Raw genomic sequence first — 17,836 nt, forward strand, 5'->3', positions numbered from 1 at the left:
TCATCTCAATAGATGCAGAAAAACCATTTAGCAAAATCCAATATGGTTTCATGATAAAAACACTTAACAAACAAGAAATAGGAATTTTCTCAACCTGATAACAACATCTTCAAAAACCTCTCAATTAACATCATAATTAGTGGTGGAAGACAGAATGCTTTGCCCCTAACATCAAGAACAAAATTAAAATGTCCATTCTCACCACCATTTCTATTCAACTTTGTATTGGAGGACCTAGCCAGAGAAACTAGGCAAGAAATAAAAGGCAACCAGATTGAAAAGGAAGGAGTAAAACTATCCATATTCACAGTGGCCAAACCTAGGGGATATATGTATGTTTACACACACACACATGCACACTTACATCCACATTTCTATATTTCTACATATTGAAAATGATGAATTTAACTGATATCTCCAACTCTAGTCCAACACCACAGAGTTCATTCTAGAATGTCCCCTATCATATTTATAAGTCTTTTGTCCAACAGTTCAAAACCTGGGTCCCTTTATTCTGAATAGATTTATTTGTTAGATTAATAATAATATGTAACCAATCTTCCATTGCCACACCATCCTCCATTTGGCCACTCTTGTCACTCCTCTCAGGCTGGGATATCCCTAGAACGCTGTTCTTGCCTACGTAGCCATCCCCATGTCCACTCACCGCTGCTACCAGGCTGGCCACTTTCCTCCAATCTGGACACCTTTCTCATTCCTCAACAGCCCTCTCTGGTCTGCTCCCACCCCTCCCAACCCCCCAGACTTAACTCTCACTCTCCCATGAAGCTGTCCTCACTTCTTTGGGATTCCTACAGCCCACACAGGGATGCTACCACTGCCCTCTCCTCACTCAGATGCCCTACCTAATGGTTCTGAGGCTGAATTATTAAGAAAGGATAGATAGAAGAAAGGAAGGAAGGGAAGAAGGTAAGTAGGAAGGAAATAAGAAGGACTCTGTTACCCAACTATTCCTTACTTTCTTGCCAATTCATCAAGGCTGTTTAATAAGATGAATTTTATGCATAATGATATCTATAAAGGTGATCACAGACATTCTCTGTAAACCAGAAATTCCCTTACTAGGCATATACTCAACGGTACATATGGGGGGAAATATATACAATAGTTTTCATAGAAGTATAGTCTGTAATATCTAAACGCCGCAGAGAAACGTCCTTCCACAATTCAGTAAGTCAATTCTATCTTTAGGTTCTATATTCACACAATGGAATACTACACCCCAATGAAAATGAATGAACTACTGCACATGAATAATATGGATGAATCTCACAGTCGAGTGAAAGAAGCTAGATCTGAAAACAACAAACATTGCATGGTTCCCAATGGGCAAAAGTAATCTGTGGTTTTAAAGTCTACTTGAGGGAAGAAGAGAGGGTTTGTGGCTCAGAGGGAGCACAGCCTGGCTTTGGAAATGCAAGTGGGGTTACTTATGTTGATATGGGTGTTTATTATCCACATGTGTTCCCTTAGGCTAATTAACTATATACTTACTGGACTTTTTCTCCATGCATGATTCACTTTAATGAAAATATTTAAGCCAAAATCGATTTCTTTATTTTATTCAGGGTTTTTATTTGTCTTACCAGGGACAGATGGTGACGATGGGTAGCCTACTTCATTGCCAGAAATGAAGTCCCCTCCCTGTACTTACCACTTGACTGAAACATTTTTACAAGGCAAGATGTAATCAGACCCAGGAAACGACGATTGAACCAGGGGAACTACGGGCAATTTCTCTTAGCGCCGAGTTCCAGGCTGGATGTCTGTCTCCTGGGGGATCACGGACAGAGGACACCAGCAAGGAGCAGCGGTGAAGTCTCCCGCCAAGCGTGTTTGACTCCACCTCCACTTTGCATGCATATACCGTGTTCGGCTCCTCATAAAATTATCGTGCGCTCATGGTGCACCAAGTGGAGACAATTTGACTGCTTAACTGAAGAAGATACATAAGTGAACGTGGGACAGGACTTCTCCTTGCTGTGGTGAGCATGGCATACATCACCTATGTTGCACCAATTCTGATTTTTTTCTTTCTCAGTTCATATTTTGAAATTTTTCTGAAGGGTCCTCACTCCTGACTCCTCTAAGCACTGTTTCTTTTTCTCCCCGCCTCGCCACCGCTTTTGAAAAAGACTGATGACTCCCTGATTGTTGAATACTTTGGGGTTTAATTTATTTGTAAGGATGGGGTTTTGCAGGCACTTTGTTATTATGCTTCCCCCCTAGTCATTTTTTAAGCCTATCTTGAATGTAGGCACTAATTTTTGGTTTGGAAAATGAAGGAGGGGCTAAACACCTATTTTCTCCATAGGTGTTAGGATTGGTTTGGTAGATATCCCATTGGATTAGTCATCCAAGTGTCCAAGAAAGGATGTAACTTATTTGTCTTGGTGGGTGCTTCAAGTATTAATATTATGAAACTCTCATTTCAAACTGTGTGTCACAGTCCTGTTAGTTACAAGCAATAAAGAGGTTTTAAAGATTTGACATTAGGCAGTCCAAGCTGTGAATGTAGGCATCATTACTCTGTTCATTCATTCATTCATTTGTTCAGTACATAGTTACTAAATATCTTTATTTGCCAAGCATTAGACTAGGTACTATGAACATGGGGTGAATGAAACTGAATAGGATACATTTCCCAACCCTTTTAAATCTGTTTTCTCCTCTGTAGAATGAAAATAACAATGTCTCACTTCCCTGCATTGTCAGAAGACTTATATGAGTTAAAGCATCCAACATTACTGCGTACCTGAACAATGCTCAGTAAATATTACTCTTTATCATACCTGTTAATAATCTGTATCCATGCTTCAAGCAGGTGGTAAATCAAATGCACTGAATCCTCCTTGCTGTTTTTTGTTGTTTCTATAGTTTAAAATACTGAAACATCTAATGTGGTTAGGGTCTCTGATTACATTATAACAATCTTCACAACGAGACTGTCATAAATTGTGTGTGCCTCAGCTTTTCTTGGTATTTAAGAGAGAGTTTATGGTCTTTCTATTCATTTATCATTTTATTGGCTTACTGGAAGCTGATAACCTCTAAAAGTTTCTCTTGTGTTCCTTGACTAAAATTTGTCTTCTATATGATCTGCATCTGATGTTCCCAAGTCAATTATAAAGCATTGTGTATTTTTAAAATTTATCTTTTTAATCCCCTTGATAAGAATTTAAAGAAGTTGATCACATATATAAACATGTTGGCAGGTTGGTTTTAAGTGGAAGCCTCCTAGAGCGTGTCTCTCTCTCTCTCTCTCTCTCTCTCACACCCCAATCTTTTCCTGTTATTACCAAGCTCAGTCTGAACTTTTTGCCATGTCTTCATTCCAGAACAGCAAATGTGAATCTTCTCAATTATTATTGAAGCAGGAGGGGAAAGTCATAACTTTCTTTTCTTATCCTTAATCATTTTTTTGAGTTATAGCCAAACGTATCTATAGCTTACCACTAAATCCCTCATTCATACAAACGTGCCTTTAGCATAACCCCCTTATCATTATCTTGTGTGCGGCTTCTAAAATAAACTTCTAAAGAGCCTTTGTTTCTTAAGGCCTTGACCTTGTCTATCTCTCTCTGGACACATTGTCTTCTGTCTTTACTCCCCATACTATATAAAGATGACTAATCTTACAAATGTTCCTTTCTACTTTCTGTCCTACCTCCAACATTCTGCCTCCACCATACACACCTGCTTCACTCAATCATTCTCTCGCTGGGTCTCCCTTCTGCCTTTCTCTTTCTCCGGTGTCATCTGGGATATCGACTTTGCTCAAATTCCCATTGTCTCAGAGCAGAAATAGCAAAGACAAATACCATAGCGTCTGTTCTCCTCCAGAAATTGTAACGCACTTGCAAGATTTTTAAGGGTTACAGGCTGACTCTTCTAAGGCAAATATCCTACTACCGCATCCTAAGGTCAGGCTCTCTTCCTGAAAACATCCTCAGAATGAGAAATCACAGCTGATGAAAACTACAAGCACGTGTCTATAGTTTATATAGTTAAATAGCTCACTTTTCTGTGAGCTAGAGGATTGTTGTTTTTCCTCAGGGCAACGCGAAGTGTTCTTTCATTAACTTAGAAGGTGAAGGTCATGTTTTCTCTACAGATCTGAATGTAAACCTCTCCTGTCAGTTATCATGCATGTGACTTTTAACCAGAGTCTAGTAATTGATTTCTGAAGACACTCTGGCCTTTACATATTTGCCCTCTTTACTTAGTGTAATTTCCTCTTGTTCTTCAAATACATGATTAGCCACAATGTGATAAGTATATAAATCAACTCCCTGCCCTCTGGAATCGTGCACATTTAAATTTAGACTCTAAATTACTTTTGTTACGCCAAAGAAATATAAAAATGCTCTGTCTGAATCACAAGCAAGCCACTTCAGAAGCAGAAAACGGTCTCCTTCGTTGTCAGAAGAAAACATTTCCCCCAGGACTTTCTGGTTTGTAAGGCAGCATTCTCTCTGTGCCTCCATCATCTCAGGTTTGAAATCATCCCGCTCCCTACTCTAAAGGGGATTCAGAATCCGCGGCAGAAGCTTTCCAACCAGCCACGAGCTTCCATTGGACGGTGTCAAGGTGCTTTAAGCAAACTCCTAATGCTTTGGGGAGTGGGGATATCTCATTGCTGCTTGACTTGACTCCATGCCTCCTTCCCCACCTCAACACTCCTCTTAAATGTGTTCTGCGGTATGGTCGCATGCAGGTTCAAATGATTTTGGAGAGTTTTACAATGTTATTTGAAATAACTGATACACCAAGAGTGTCGTTAATCACTTTTGATTTTCCTTCTAGCCTTTAGTTCAAAATGAGTAGCACCAGATACAGGGTTTGAGAAAGGGCTGTATCCTTTGTGAAATTAGATTGGAAGGAGAATTAAAAGGGCTGATGGTTCACATCCCAGTTTGATCTCTAATGCGCTGCTCCCCTTCGCTCCTACTCAGGTGTCTGCCAGCTCCAGGCTGCTGCTTCAGGCCGCTACTTCCGACAGTGCGGTGCCTGGATTACGCCATCTACCCGTTGCTTCCTGCTCTGGGCTTTTCTGGCTCTGCCGCATGACATGCCTGAGGTTTCTATTGCCTACAAGGTTACTCATACACCTCCTACCCCAAAGTGCAACCCGGGAGCCAAGTCCTATGACTGATAGGGAACCGGAGTCAATGGATGCACGCTGTCTCCTACTGCCCCGGGGAGGACAGTCAGAGCCCTGTGTCGGCAAGATCCTCAGAAAATGCCACAGTGTTGCCAAACCCTGAAATCAGATTCGTGTGTCCGATGCACAGTAAGCAAATCTCTGAAACATCAGGTTCGAAGCAGAGAAAGCTTCATTACTGGAAGGGCAGCCAATGAGAAGGCAGGGGATCGGTCCCAAATGTGCCTTGTCCTGTTGAGCCTGGGAACGCTTTATGTATGATCTGCAACGTACGTGGAGGTTAGGGAAGGACCTGGAAAGGCCTCCAAAGTTCTCGAGATGATATGCTATTTCTGGCACCCTAGCACTCTCTGGGGGTCCTGGTTTCTCACTTGTCTACCTCACGTCTGATATGGGTCTTGCAAGATAGATATTATCAACGGCATCCCAACCCTGGCCCCCGTAATTTGCTGCAGGAAAAAGAGCAGAAGGACAGGATTAATAACTCTTGCAAGGTGGTGGAGAAATGTGCCTGTGTGCAGCACATGAAGTTAGTATGGAGAGAGCGCATAGGAAAGCTTTAAGTGAATGAAGAAACACAGACCCAGGCTCAGTAGGTTGGAACGCCTGTGCACCAAACAGTGGTGAACTTGGCAACACGCCCGTGCGTTACCTCTCACTCCATCCTTTTACCCTCACCTTGGTGTCTTACTCTTGTCCCTGGGTTTACATGTCCCGCCAACAGGCAAACTACCTGCCCAGCAGATTTTGTCTCAGTCTTCACTTATAGAGGGACCCTGCCTAAGACACCAATGGTTTACCCAGTCCAAAAATTGCTCGTTTAGACCAACTGTATACTTTGGACTTCTCTTCCTACCAGTTCTCTTCTTTGGAAAGACAAGGGAAGAAGGACTCGACTAGCATCAGCACAGAAGGAGCCACAAGACCACCCCGCCACATAGACACGTTAGCGAACAAAAGATTCACCAACTAATCATACTCTCATGAAGGAAAGCAAATCAGTAATTAGGATAAAATCTCCAGAGAGGGTGGGGGGGGGGAGGGAGGAGAGAAGGGAAATGACTTTAGCAAATGCATATTTAATGACTTAGCAAGATAAGATAATTAGGCATAGTCAACTGAACTGTGGGTAGGAGGGAGGGTGGAAAGCCTGTCACAACTGAGAAATCAAAGCTCATTTATAAAGTAATTAAGTCTCAAGTGCTGTTGTGGCCCAAAGAGATTTAACTTTTAAAAAAAAAAACTTAATCTTTGACTCAACTTTTGAAAAGCTGGTTATGTCTAAGCCTTAAGGCAAGTTAGCCAAGAGAGGTTCAGGTAGAAATCCCCATGGAGTAGGGTGTGGGCACTTAGCAGGAACTGGGCTCTCCCTGAGCTGGCAACCAGGTGGACAAGCAAGTGAACTTGGGGCAGGCTCTCTGCCAGACGTTTGAAATACATTCTCTGTTTATTCCCACAACAACCCCCGGAGCAGATGGACCTACCTCCACTGCAGAAACAAGCTGGAAGCTGGTTGGATTATCTGAACTCGGATAGGTTTCACTTTGAGACTTGGGTCCCAGGGTGCCCAGCACACGTTGACATCAGCTCAACTTGAATCATTCCTTGCTGAAACAGGAAGAGGATATGAAGGAAGCACTGATGTGTTTTGTATCCTCATGTTCAAATGGCACCGGTTGTATGCAAACTGGGGGAGATATTTTTAAGCCCACAGACTGAGGTAGGACTATGGTATTGAGTGTTCTAGAGACAATCATAGATTTTATGGAAAATTAAGGAATTAATGTTCTAGTTTTCTCCCCAGAGCCTTTTGGGTTTATTTTATTTGAGTTTCTGTCAGTTCTTGAGAGATGAATCAAGTCAGAAGCACCAGATATAAAGTTTCTGGATCGTTTGTGGACCCGGAAGTGGCAGAAAGCCCCGGCTTCTTTCAACAATTCCGGGCCTGGTCAGCTGGCCATTGCCTGTCAGGCCCTCACCACAGACGCAGCCTAGCCTGGAGTCTCCAAGGCCATGAAAATGGTGAGCAATGTGGTGGGGAAGCCCCACCAGCATAGATGGTAAGACTCTGACACAGTTATCATATCATTTTAAATTGTAAGTTCTGTTCAGTCACATATCAATCAATGCCATGAGGAAACTATTGATTCAAAAATTATTTATTACATGGTATATATATATATATATATATATATATATATATATGCTGATTGCTATATACACACAGATTAGTACTAATAATAAAAGGAATAATAGTTGGGAACCTGGATGGCTCAGTTGGCTAAGCTTCTTGGTTTAGGCCAGGTCATGATCTTGCTGTCTTGGGATTCAGCCCCACATGGGGCTCCCTGCTGACAGTGCGGAGCCTGCTTGGGATTCTCTCTCTCTCTCTCTCTCTCTCTCTCTCTCTCTCTCTCTGCCCACTCTCCCACTTGCGCTCTCTCTCAAAAAATAAATAAATAAATAAACAAAAACAAAAAAAAAGTCACTTTCTGGGGTGTCTGGGGCTCAGTCAGCTGGGCATCTGACTCTTGATTTTGGCTCAGGTCATGCTCTCATGTTTCATGAACTTGAGCCCCGTATCAAGCTCTGTACTGACATCACAGAGCCTGCTTGGGATTCTCTGTAAACCTCTCTCTCTCTGCTCCTCCCCCAAGTGCTCTCTCTTTCTCGTTCCCTCTCAAAAATAAATAAATAAACATTAAAAAAACTAAATGAAAGAAATGTCCCTTTCAGTAAATAAGTAAAAAGAATAATAGCTAAAATGTATACAGTGTATACTGTGTGTCAGGTACTATTTCTAAATATATGTATTCTAATATATATATATATATATATAATATATTCTAAATATATACATAATCTCTATATTCTAAATATACATATATATTCTAAATGTATTTACTTGATCTATTTAATTCTTGCAACTCTCTCATCTTTATTTTACAGACAAGGAAATGTAGATAAAAAGAGTTTAGATAACTCAGCAGAGAGTAAGACATCCTGAAAGAGTTCACCATGACAAAGAATACAGAGACCAAGGAACCACCCAATAATGGGATGGTGCTATTATAGAAACCTATAGGAAGGATTGCTAGGAAGAGAGTGTGGTATGATTTATACTATCTTGGGGAGCTTGAAGGTTGTCAGTCCAGTGACATCTCAGTAGCTCTTGAAAAATGAAAAGCAACTTTCAAAATAGGACAGGCTGGCCATCAGAGAAAGAGGTCATACAATCTATAGCAGCTCTATTCATTATTGGAAGTAACCAAGATGTCCTCCAGTAGGTGAATGGATAAACAAACCGTGGTACATCCAGACAATGGTATTTTATTTAGCAATAAAAGGAAATGAGCTATTCGACCACGAGAAATCATAGAGGAAATTTTAATGCATATTACTAAGTGAAAAGCCAATCTGAAAAGACTACATACTGTATGCTTTCAACTATATGGACGTTCTAGAAAAGGCAAACAATGGAGACAGCAAACATTATCAGTGGTTACCGGGGTTGGGGGGGGAGGAATGAACAGGTGGAACACAGGGAATTTTGAGGGCTGTGAAAATATTCTGTGTGGAACTGTAATGACGGATACACAACATTATGCATTTGTCAAAGCCCGTAGAATGCATAATGTCATAAAGAGTGAACCATAATGTAAACTATGGATTTATATTAATAATTATTACTATTGGTTCATCAATTGTGATAAATGTACCTCATTAATGCAAGATGTTAATAACAGGGCAAATTGTTGAGGGAACGGAGAAGGGATACAGGGGGAAATATGTACTTTCTGCTTGATTTTCTATAAACCTAAAACTGCTCTTAAAAAATTAACCCTGTTAATAGGGGCACCTGGGTGACTCAGCCAGTTAAGTGTCTGGCTCTTGCTTTCAGCTCAGGTCATGATCTCAAGGTTCGTGGGATCAAGCCCCACATCGAATTCCATGCTGACAACATGGATCCTGCTTGGGATTCATATTCTCTCTCTCTCTCTCTCTCTCTCTGCCTCTCCCCTGCTTGTTCTCTCTCACTAAGTAAACATTTAAAAAACTAAAAATAAAAAAATTAACGCTGTTAATAAAAGAAGAGTAAGGAAAAGAAGAAAAAAGCAAATACTACAGAGTGTTATGGGAAGAGGGTATCAACTTTTCAGTGTACCTTCAAAAATCTGAATTAAACTTGGGTGAGTAAATGAAACATCAAGCCATGAGTAATTTACAACTTAATATAAATTAATTATGAGATAATTTTCTTCTCTCTCATTAGCTGGCTTCAGGATGTGGAGAAAAGGAAGATTCCTCTCACTGCAAGTGAAATAAACCTAAACTAGACTCCTTCAAGCAAAAGGAAATGTACTAAGTGTTTACAAAGGTGGTATTTCTGGAGCAGGTGAATGAGTGGTACAAAGGAAGTCACGTTAATGCTTCTCTCTTCTGACTTCTTACTTTCTTCTCTCTCTCTGTATCTCTCTCTCTCTCTCTGCTGTCCTCTGATTTGATGCAATTTTCCATCAGGTTCTTTCTACTTGGCTATAGTGATAGCCACTAGCAAAACAGGCTAATATGATTCTTAGTGCCTCTGTTCTCTGAAAACAAAATATCTTCTCTGTGCCTACCTACCTCAGTCACAGAAAAGGGGTAGTGGCCCCTCTGGAGTCAGAGCAATCTGTGTCTAGGAGAATGGGGTCATTTCTTTTAGTGTAGGCTGCATGTCTAACCCAATGGTGTGGCAAGACATAGAGCTTTATGTGGGAGGGAAGTAAGTGAAAGGAAACTGAGAAGCAATTGAGTTTCTTCTGGCAGAAGAAGGAGGAGCGACTTACAGGTCCAAACTAAACCCGACCAATATAAACAAAAATGGTTTTGAAGAAAAATGGAAGCATAGGGATGCCTGGCTGGCTCAGTCTGAACAGTATGTGACTTTTTTTTTTTTTTTTTTGGTTTGAGAGAGAGAGAGAACACAAGTGAATGAGGGGCAGAGAGAGAGAGAGAGAGAGAGAGAGAGAGAGAGAGGCTCACTCATGGCTTGTGTTTTACCCAAAGTGGGACTTGTGCTCACCCGCAGCAGGGCTCGACCTCACAAACTGTGAGATCACCACCTGAACCAAAATCACATGCTTAACCACTGAGCTGACTGAGCCACCCAGGTGCCCAAAGAACATGTGACTCTTGATTGAGGTCAGGAGTTTGAGTCCCCTTTGGGTGCAGGAATTAGATAAATAAATAAAACTTAAAAAAAACAAATGGAAGTGTATTTCAGCCATGACTCTGACTTGCAAACCATTGATAATGCATCAATCAGTCTGTCCATCTAAGGAAATCAGTTTATGAGCAGGATCTTGGGGGCTCCTGGGAAGATGTGAGGCTGGAGAATTAGACTGGCAAATAGTCAGGAACCAAGGAAGGCCCCAAGGATGAAAGACCAAAGGTCACACTACAGGAACCTGCTAGTTCCCCAGCCACTCACTGCTGCTGTGTGCGGAATATCAGTCCCCAGGTGCTTAGTGTTAGGAAGGGGACGGCCCTCTCGCCAGCGCGCAGGAGCAAACTGAAGGGCAACCAATCACCGAGCGCCAGCACAATTCAAGGGAAAGCCCCCAGCAGCTCTCCAGAAGGAACTGAAGGTCAACCAATTACGGAGCAACAGCACAACATGGCACGAGAGAAAGACCCACCGGAGCCTAAACCCGGAACTGCTACAGTTTAAAAACCCTACCCGACCATACCCTGGCGCGACTTTCCTGACTCCCTCCTTGAGTCACGGAACCTCGCCCGGAACCTTAGTTCCCAATAAAGCCTTAAACTGCAAAAATTCTTTTTGACTCTAACTCCTATCTTTACCCCGCACAATGCCTGACACTAACATTTGGTGCCTAAACCCGGGAGGGAGGTGGTAGCTCGCCTCCCTCGGCTGAACTTCCCCCTCCTCACCAAGCCAGATGCCAACCAGATGCCAACCACCCTACTCTCAAGAGCCTACAGGAGCCAGTAAGTAGGACAGACCCCTCCTTCCCCCCTTCCAACTACGGCTGACACCCACGAGAGATGTCCCGCAAGTCAGTCTCCTCTCCTCCGCACGCCGAAAGGCCCCTTATCGCAACGCGAGGGACGCCTCGCCTTGCCACACCAAAGGGGAGTCACGAGTCTAAACCGCCTTGATCTCATACCCCCCTCCAATGTCTGTTAAAAAACTTCCGGCTCCTAGGCTTACAAGGCGAACTCCATGGTAAACGACTCGTCCGCCTTTGCACTGTAGTCTGGCCTCAGTACCAATTAGATAATGATCCTCAATGGCCACCTGAGGGGTCTTTACAATACCAAATCTTAACCGATCTGGACAATTTCTGCCATCGGCTGGGAAGATGGGGAGAAATACCCTACGTTATGGCCTTTTGGGACCTCAGGTCTCGCCCCCACCTATGTTCCTCCTGCCCCTCTGCATGCATGCTCCTCACCCACCCACAACCCCCCCATGACCCCACCTCACCAACTTCCCCGATCTCCGACCCGTTAGAGGATCTAGCCACGCTGCCCACAGGCCCTCGCCCCCCTCCGTACTCCCAAACCCCAGCCATCCCGCCCTCGCCTCCCAAATCATCCCGAACTCATGCTCAGGCCCCTCCCAGCGAACAGACCCCAGTGGCCATCTTACCTCTCCGTGAGGTGGCAGGGCCTGAAGGCCTGGTTCGCGTTCAAGTCCCTTTCTCCCTCCAAGACTTATCCGCCATTGAAAAGCAGCTAGGGTCATTCTCGGCTGACCCCACCCAATACATTAAGGAATTCCAATACCTCGCCCAAGCCCACAGTCTCACAATGACATTCATGTGATCCTCACCTCTACCCTCACCCCTGAGGAGAGGGAGCGCATCCAGGCCGCAGCCACAGAGCATGCAGACCAAACCCACATGACCGACCCCACTATGCCCATAGGAGCCGACGCTGTCCCGGCGGCGGATCCCAACTGGAACTACCAACACGCAGGCAATGGTCACCGGCGCCGGGACCAGATGACCCAATGCCTACTAGCAGGCATGAGGGCAACCTCAAACAAATCAGTAAATTTTAACAAACTTCAAGAAATAATACAGGACCCCAATGACAACCCCGCAGCCTTCCTTGGCCGGCTCACAGAGGCACTTACCCAATATACCAGACTAGACCCTACCACCCCCGCCGGGGCCACAGTATTGGCCACCTATTTTATTTCCCAATCAGCCCCTGATATTCAAAGAAAACTAAAAACGGCCGAAGACGGCCCTCAAACCCCTATGGCCGACCTGGTCAAGATGGCTTTTAAAGTTTTTAATGGCCAAGAGGAAGCTCAAGAACAGCGACAGGCCCGTCTCCAACAAAAGGTACAATTACAAACCCAAGCCTTTGTAGCTGCCCTGAGGCCAGCCGCAGTAAAGCCGTCTGGACCACAGCCCCCTCTGGGGCCTTGTTTTAAATGTGACCAAGAAGGCCATTGGTTTCGTCAGTGTCCCCATCCCAAAAAGCCTACCAGCCCATGCCCATTGTGCCAGCAAATGGGCCAATGGAAATCCGATTGTCCTAACCCAAGGGACGACAGACTCACAATGCCTCCACGTGGCGAGGCTTCACCCGGAATGGACTCTGCCTTCCAACTCCTGGAGATGGAGGATGACGACTAACGAGGCCCAGACTCAGTAACTCTGGTGACCCACTCTGGGTAAAACTCCAGGTAGCGGGTAATCCATCTCCTTTCTGTTGGACACGGGGGCTACCTATTCCGTCCTGCCAAGCTATTCCGGGCCCCACCACGCCATCCTCTGTTTCGGTCATGGGCATAAATGGCACCCCCTCCATTCCCCCATGCACACCGGTATTCACCTGCTGCCTGGATGGCCTCCACTTCTCCTACTCCTTCCTAGTCATCCCCTCCTGCCCCTTCCCCCTTTGGGCCGAGACATCCTCAGTAAATTAGGAGCCTCTATACATTTACCAGCTATTTGCTCCTCTCCCTCCCCGACTCATCTCCTACTGGCTGTTATCACGGACGACACAGACCACAGCCTTAACCCACACCTGGACCTCCCAATGGACCCAATCGTATGGGACACATCCACCCCAACAATCGCCACCCATCACCAACCCGTCCTCGTTAGACTCAAAAATCCATCACAGTTCCCGTCTAGACCCCAATACTCAATCTCCCACACCCACCGACTAGGCCTGAAGCCCATCATCGATCGCCTACTCAAGGAGGGCCTCCGAATCCCATGTCATTCCCCCTGCAACACCCCAATCTTGCCTGTAAAAAAGCCAAATGGCTCATATAGACTAGTTCAAGACCTCCGAATAATCAATGAAGCTGTAATTCCCATCCATCCAGTAGTGTCCAACCCATATACCCTCCTCTCCCAAATCCCCCCACCCACGACCCATTTTACAGTGCTTGATCTCAAAGATGCCTTTTTCACCATTCCCTTACATCCTGAGTCCCAATTCCTCTTCGCCTTCACATGGCAAGATCCAGTCACTTCTCTGGCCTGCCAACCAACTCACATGGACGGTAATTCCCTGAGGATTTCATGATAGTCCCCATCTCTTTGGGCAGGCCTTGGCCAGGGATCTCCTCAAAGCCCCACTCTCCAGTCACTGTACTCTACTACAGTACGTAGATGACCTTCTATTATGTGGAACCTCTTTCGACCACACCAAACAAGATACAGTCCAAATCCTAAATTTCCTGGCTAATCTGGGGTATCGAGTCTCCCCACACAAAGCCCAAATCTGTACTAATGCAGTCACATTCCTGGGAGTCTCACTCACACCTACTACCAAGGCCCTAACCCAAGATCGCCTCCAAGCCCTCCAGACCCTGTCCTCACCTACCAATGCAGACGAAATCCTCTCCTTCCTGGGTCTAGTAGGCTTCTTCCGACACTGGATCCCTAACTTTGCTATACACGCAGCTCCCCTATACAAAGCCGCCAAAGAAACCCCCCAAGGCCCACTCTCCAGCGGTCGCAAGGGCCTTCCAACGGCTGGTCGCATCTCTAGTCACTCAACCGGTCCCTTCCCTCCCTAATGTTTCAAAGCCTTTCCTCTTATACACAGATGAGAGGGCTGGAATTGCAACAGGTCTCCTAACCCAACCGTGTGGCCCTAAGTTACAAGCTGTCGCCTACCTTTCCAAACAACTGGACCCTACGATCAGGGGGTGGCAACCCTTCCTTAGAGCATTGCAGCAGCAGCCACTCTAACCCAAGACACACTCAAACTCACCCTACACTGCCCCCTAACCGTACTTTCATCGCACCGTCTATCTGAGCTCCTTAAGCATAAGGCCCTGGCACACCTCTCTCCATCACGCATACAATTGTTCCATCTGCTCTTTATTGCAAATCCTGAAATATCTCTCCAACTCTCCCCTAGACTCAATCCTGCCACGCTACTTCCACAAATCAACTCCAAAGACACTTCACAGCCACCTTTCCACTCCTGCACTGAACTTATAGATACTGTCTCCAAACCTCCATCTAACTTAAAGGACCTTCCCCTCACTTCCCCTGATCTCACTCTGTTTGTAGACGGCAGCTCACTAGTTGACTGCAAGGGCCACCGACGAGCAGCGAACGCTGTAGTTACATTAAACCAAACTCTAGAGACCCAGACACTACCCACAGGAACCACATCCCAGAAGGCTGAACTCACAGCCCTCATGAGGGCTCTCCAATTGTCCAGAAACAAAAGGGTCACAATATACACAGACTCAAAATACGCTTTCCTTATTGCACATACACACTCCCACTTAGGGGAAGAAAGAGGATTCCTCACAACTAAGGGTACCCCCATCATCAACGGGCCACTCATAGCGAAACTCCTTGAGGCCCTCAAGCTCCCACAGGAAGTGGCCATTGTCCACTGCAAGGGCCACCAACCCCTAACCACAGAGACAGCTGTAGGAAATCACAAGGCTGACAACACTGCCAGACAAACAAACAGCTCTCTCTCTCTCGACCCAGTTCCTATGGGCATCCTCACCGAAGATACAACTCCCGATTGTACCCCAGATGAACAAAAACAATACGTGGCCCATCCCGATGCCCACACCAAGGCAGGCTGGATCATGCTGGGCCCCCGACTGGCCCTCCCAAATAGCCTAGTCCCTTCCCTGCTAACAAAAATCCACAAAACCCTACACACTGGGCCGGAGGCCACCTTCCGCTTCCTGGAGCCCATTAGGTACCACCCCCACCTACGACAACTGGTCGCCAAAACACACCCACGATGCACCACCCGCGCCGCAGTCAGTTCCCAAGGGAGGATGAGGCACCCAGGCCCCACTCCTCAGATGCGGGGCCATCTCCCGGGCGAAGACTGGCAAATAGATTTCACTCACATGCCAAAACACAAAAAATTACGGTATCTCCTTACTATAACTGACACCTTTATAGGGTGGAAAGAAAGAAGTCTTCCCCACCTCATCTGAAGGGGCCTCCACAGTGGCTGAGATCCTACTCAAGGACATCATTCCCCGCTTTGGTCCACCGAGAAGGATACAGTCTGACAACGGGCCTGCTTTCATCTCAGCAGTCACCCAACAGGTCTCCAAAGCTTTGGGTATTACTTGGAAACTCCACATACCATACCACCCCCAGTCCTCGGGTAACATTGAAAGGGCCAGTGGCCTCATAAGAGACCATCTCACTAAACTCCCCATAGAGACTCGGCTTTCTTGGCCTCAACTCCTACCTATAGCGCTCACCTGACTCCGAGCCGCTCCCCGGGGACCCACAGGCCTCAGCCCACTTGAACTCCTATACGGGCGACCCTTCCTGTTACCCCAACCCCTACCAAAAGACCCTCCTCCTTTGGCTGCCTATCTCCCTTACCTCAGCCTGCTCCGACACCTGATTCGACAGTACGCTGACCTCACTCTACCAGCTCCCATCGATCTCTCCTCTCCCTCACTATCTGTAAACCCAGGAGACTCAGTGCTCCTTCGAGTAAGACAAAAACCAACCCTTGCCCCCCGGTGGGAGGGTCCCCACACGGTCATACTCACAACCCCCACGGCTGCTAAATTATTGGGCCACACCCTGTGGGTTCACACCTCCGACCTCAAACGGGCCCCCCCTTTACCCCCTATACCAGAAGAGTCGTGGACCTCCCAACCAACCAGCCCCCTCACCCTCAAACTAACCCGACAGGCCCCTTCATGACGGACCCTTCCCCTCGGTTTTCCACCTTCACACTCACAATATTACACGAGCTACAACTCTCCCACTCATCCGACCCCATCACCTTCCCCTTATTTCTCTCCTGGGTCTCCGACTGTTGGCTTCAGGAAACTCTCTCCGATTTCTCCCCCGTCGAAATCTCCTTCTTTACCTTTTTACTAACCATACTTATATATCATGATACTTCCCTTGTTACTCCTTGTTAACATCATCCCCCTTATGCCCTCACAACCCTCCTATAGGTGGGTTTTTTACCTATCCGAAACTTTTAATGGACACACCTCCATCATACCCTCTACCCCTTGCCCCATTGTTGGGTGCCAAAATCAAGTCACCTTAAAATTCCCCTCTTTCAACACCCTCCAAGCCTCTACGCGGATTACTCCCGCCATTTGCTTTTTATATGACCAAACCGACAAAGTATGCTCCCAAACCTCCCCCAACCAATATGGAGGATGCCCCTAGCACTACTGTAACATACACTGGCTCAACCTATACTGCTTCACAGGACCAAGGACGGGCCGCTTCTGCTTAAAAAACGGCAACTTTACCCTTACTGTCCCTGATCCATGGGATCCCCGCTGGCAAACCGGAATAAAGGGCAAACTGTATCAGAACGGCCATTTCTCTAACCCCATCTCCTCTTTAACCATCTATCAGACCTATGAGCCCTCTATGTCTCCTTCCCTCTCCAAGCTTAAAGATCTTACCCAAGTAATCATGGACCAAGAAGACCGCTCAACACACAACTACAAACACCCCCTGCACAACATCCCTTCTCATGGCTTACATTAATCAGACAAGGAGCGATCCTGCTTAACCACTCAGGCTTAACCAACCTGTCACACTGCTTTCTTTGTGCATCCCTTCAGCCGGATCCAGTAATAGCCGTCCCACTACCCACCCCCTTTCCCAACACCACTAACTCCATCAACCACCCCAGAAGTCAAATCTCCCTACAGATTCCCATCCTCACTGAGACCCCTCAAAGCAACACGTCTCACCCAATATGCTACTCCTCTCATGCCTCCCCACCTTGCCCCTCCCCCCTGCCTAGGCCTAGCCACGACCCTCCCCCAGGGGGATTCTATTGGTGTGATGGCACAGCTTATAAACAAATGCCCAAAAATGCTTTTATCTGTCTCCCAGTCACCATTATCCCCCAACTCACCCTATACGGACAGGAAGAACTCCATCAACTCCTCGAATTCCGTCTCCACAAACGAGCCGTTTTCCTCCCACTAATGGTCGGACTATCCCTAGCCACGTCCCTCTTGGCCCCCGGGGTTGGGACCGGCTCCCTTGCACACTCCATTACCTCCTCCAGGGACCTGTCAGGCTCCAAATCGCAATAGAAGCCTCAGCAACCGCCCTATCCGCCTTACAAAGGCCGATCAACTCCCTAGCTCAGGTCACTCTACAAAACCGACGAGACAGA

General features: G+C 46.1%; 1 long non-coding RNA gene across 1 annotated transcript in view; it reads right to left on the reverse strand.

Moving 5' to 3' along the window:
• LOC109248858 (uncharacterized) overlaps window positions 1-17,836 on the reverse strand; it is a 41,010-nt gene that overhangs the window by 22,778 nt on the left and 396 nt on the right. The window contains exon 2 of the long non-coding RNA XR_008425042.1: window positions 6,670-6,793. This is a non-coding gene — a long non-coding RNA (uncharacterized LOC109248858). The remainder of the gene's footprint in view (window positions 1-6,669; window positions 6,794-17,836) is intronic.

The sequence above is a fragment of the Panthera pardus genome, unplaced genomic scaffold, assembly GCF_024362965.1.
Source record: "Panthera pardus isolate Hobbes unplaced genomic scaffold, ASM2436296v1 HiC_scaffold_22, whole genome shotgun sequence".
Lineage (NCBI taxonomy): Eukaryota > Metazoa > Chordata > Mammalia > Carnivora > Felidae > Panthera > Panthera pardus.